Source organism: Piliocolobus tephrosceles, chromosome 12, assembly GCF_002776525.5.
Source record: "Piliocolobus tephrosceles isolate RC106 chromosome 12, ASM277652v3, whole genome shotgun sequence".
In the NCBI taxonomy this organism is placed as follows: Eukaryota; Metazoa; Chordata; class Mammalia; order Primates; family Cercopithecidae; genus Piliocolobus; species Piliocolobus tephrosceles.
Window position 1 is genome coordinate 32,446,454 of NC_045445.1, and position 4,330 is coordinate 32,450,783.

Genomic DNA, 4,330 nt, shown 5'->3' on the forward strand with positions numbered 1-4,330 from the left:
GATACAGTTTAAGATTCAACAATCATGTACTTAAATTCTCTTTCAGTGAATTCCAGTATGTCTTTGGTAGTTCAGAAGGGTTTCTAGGTCTTACAGGTAGTCTCAAGGTCATTTATAGAAACACTAATCCTTACCAGATTGTGTGTCCACACATAGTGATACTAGCAGCTTTGAATCCTTGGTGGCTAAATAATATAATTTCTTATAAGCTGATACTCTAGAACATTATGGAGAAAACGGTGATAGGGTATTGGAAAAACTTGAAGAAGAACCTGCCAACAGACGTACAGCTTTGAAAAAGGAGAGTGTTTCTTGTGTTGGACATGAGGGATGTAGAACTGTGTGTTCTCCTTAGAATCCCCAAAGAAGATAGTGGTTCAGCCCTAAGTCAGAGTGGGTACATTCTCTAGCTCTGTTTATTACCTTGATTTCCTTCAGTTTCCTTATCGTAGCTGAGTACTCCAAGATTAGAGTACTTCATCTTCCTTGGATTCTGTTTCCTTAGGGTCCCAGTCTCAAGAGTTATGAAACCCAGAATTTTGTGAATGGAGAAATTAAGTTAGGAAACCATTAGTAGGAATTCAAAGGGAAAGGGAGACATTGCAATATGCAGGGTGTTATGAAAAACTCAGAAAACAGAGACAAAATATATTCTACTTTTAAAACTATTTCATTTGTGTTATATTTCCAAGATGATAGATTACAGGCATTGCTAACATATCTCTCCCACTTAGAAGGACAAAACAGTGTCTAGAGATTCACACTGTGAACTTTTTTCAAAAAGTGTCACAGGAACTTAACAGGAAAACCAAAGGAATCTACAGATCCTTTGAAGGAAGTAGGAGGCTGCAACCTACACAGTGAGTTAGGCAAAAGGCTGTGAGTCCTCAGAGTATGAGGGGAGAGGCACTGCCTCTGAGACACATGCTCCCACTGAGGATCTTAAAAGTCCAAGCCACAGGAAAGGCCTTAATGCTCTTCAGCACAGTAATAGACTCGTGAACTATCTTGGAATATAAGTAGAAACAGTGGCAGGAAGACCCTTGCATGCACTCCCAGTTTCCAGCATGGACTGAGGGAAACCATTCCTTACTGTTTCTCATAGGGAACCCTGTGAAGGACAGCCAAATAGTTTAAGCAGTGGTCATGGGTTGAAAGAAGCTCCCAAGTAGGTTTTATGATATAATCTTGGGTGGGGATGATAAACTCCTTTGGCCAGGGCCAGGGTGAGAGAGAGTGAAAAGCAGGCTGCCTCTGTGAATACAGGAGCCACGAGTGCAGGAGTCAGGCACCTGGCTTTGTGGTGAACAGGGAAAGCCATGGCCTGAAGGCTGTGGTTGCTATGCTGTGGAGAAGGTTACGACTCAGAGCAGTTGTGAGTTCTGAGTGCAAGATGTCTGGAACTTAGCCCACTCCTACTAGTGGAACACTGCAGGAGTGGATGTAATTTTCCAAGTGTGTGGAATTGGTGTGCAGCTTACCACCGCTACTCCCTATTCCCTGTGTGAACTCTTCTGCACAGCAGAGGCAGCAACACTCCCTTCTGGAACATCAACTGAGTGACCTGAGAACTGCTTCCACCACCTGACATCCACAAGGGCTACTGCTTGCCCTGCACATGGAGACTCAGAGCACAGACATACCTGACCAAGCCCCTACCTAATTTTGCCCTGTCTCTGCCCTGGTAGCTTAACATAAAGGACAGAAACTCTTAGGAGCTATATGAGAGAACTATATAAGGCCCTGCTCATTGTCCGAGAAACCAGAGTGACCACCCTGGGCAACATAAGGCAAGCAAAACTCCCACTACTACTACTGCAGCCAATGCTCTTTTGCAAGTACTACCTCCTGGCTGGAGGCCAACCAACACAGTCCATTACAACATCTCCTGGTAGAATAATACTGCTCCCAGGAAGGAGAAAACGGCTGCACAGTCTCAGCTATCACCACTTCCTGCATCACTGGCTAATCAGAAGCTCCTGAGTCTGTCCACATGACCAGTTTATTACTACTATAACTGGCCATCATGAAAGACAACACACTAAGGGTTTCAATAACTAAGTAATCTCAGAGTCTACATTACTCCCCTGCCACTCTCATTAGAGCTGGTGCTGCTACCCATTACTGGAAGAGGTGAGGACAGATCACATCACTGGATCCACTGCAGACATTTTCCAGCACCACCCTGAAGTATGGAAACTTCACTGGGCAGCTAGACCCAAAGGAGCAACAACATTCACAATAGTCTTGCTCCCAGAGACTCCCACTCCTAGGAAAAGTGGGAGTGTGCCACATCAAAAGAACACCCCGTGGGACAAAAGAATATGAACGGCGGGCCTTGAGCACTAGATCTTTCCGCTGGTGGGAAGTATCTTTCCGTAGAGTCATAATAATTGCAGTGCTGGGCTCAGCAAGGAAAGATTTCAGGTCTAACTCAATAGTCAGACAACTCTGGTGTACATGAAGGGTCTTGGAGGAGACATGCTTTCCACCTTGTCCAACACTGCAAGCACATTCGGGGCTTCTCCCATGAAAGCTTGGCATGGGTGCAACTATAGACAGCTTTTCTGGAACACATCAGGGTGACTGCATCCCTTCACGAGGAACATCCTCCAAGTTCAGGCTTGAATGAGAGACAGAGTCATAACTCCTCTCTACTTGAAACATCAACATTCATGCAGATGAAAAGAGGTAACTGTCTGATCTGAATAGCTGGAGCACTAGGACCAGAGTGTGTCTGACTAGTGGGTGACTTTCCTGTTTACCTGGCAGGGGAACTGAAGTGACTCCAACCTTTGCCCCTAATAAGACCTCACTGTGACTCACTGAGAGCTTTTCCAGCCACTTCTGTCAAGGCTAGGACCTCTGCCCACAATTGGGTATTGCACTTACCCACTAGCTTTAACCAGAGCCAATTTCTAACCAGGGAGACCTACCCTACTGGCCTGAAGCCTGAACCATCAAATCATTAAATGAAATACTGGGGAAATATAAATAAACTAATTAATTAATAGTGCACACCACAGGGGAATGAGACATGCTTCAAGAGCCCTTTACCATCCCAACCCCATATGAAACAATAAACTTGTTCATGCAATGAGCACATTGCTACAACAACCAGAATATTATCTCTGAGGACTCTGTTCTGTTCCATTGGTCTATATCTCTGTTTTGGTATCAGTACCATGCTGTTTTGGTTACTGTAGCCTTGTAGTATAGTTTGAAGTCAGGTAGCGTGATGCCTCCAGCTTTGTTCTTTTGACTTAGGATTGTCTTGGCAATGCGGGCTCTTTTTTGGTTCCATATGAACTTTAAAGCAGTTTTTTCCAATTCTGTGAAGAAACTCATTGGTAGCTTGATGGGGATGGCATTGAATCTATAAATAACCTTGGGCAGTATGGCCATTTTCACGATATTGATTCTTCCTATCCATGAGCATGGTATGTTCTTCCATTTGTTTGTGTCCTCTTTGATTTCACTGAGCAGTAGTTTGTAGTTCTCCTTGAAGAGGTCCCTTACATCCCTTGTAAGTTGGATTCCTAGGTATTTTATTCTCTTTGAAGTAATTGTGAATGGAAGTTCATTCATGATTTGGCTCTCTGTTTGTCTGTTACTGGTGTATAAGAATGCTTGTGATTTTTGCACATTAATTTTGTATCCTGAGACTTTGCTGAAGTTGCTTATCAGCTCATCATCACTGGCCATCAGAGAAATGCAAATCAAAACCACAATGAGATACCATCTCACACCAGTTAGAATGGCAATCATTAAAAAGTCAGGAAACAACAGGTGCTGGAGAGGATGTGGAGAAATAGGAACACTTTTACACTGTTGGTGGGATTGTAAACTAGTTCAACCATTATGGAAAACAGTATGGCAATTCCTCAAGGGTCTAGAGCTAGATGTACCATATGACCCAGCCATCCGATTACTGGGTATATACCCAAAGGATCATAAATCATGCTGCTATAAAGACCCATGCACATGTATGTTTATTGCGGCACTATTCACAATAGCAAAGACTTGGAATCAACCCAAATGTTCATCTGTGACAGACTGGATTCAGAAAATGTGGCACATATACACCATGGAATACTATGCAGCCATAAAAAACGATGAGTTTGTGTCCTTTGTAGGGACATGGATGCAGCTGGAAACCATCATTCTCAGCAAACTATCTCAAGAACAGAAAACCAAACACTGCATGTTCTCACTCATAGGTGGGAACTGAACAATGAGATAACTTGGACTTGGGAAGGGGAACATCACACACAGGGCCTATTATAGGGAGGGGGAAGGGGGGAGGGATTGCATTGGGAGTTATACCTGA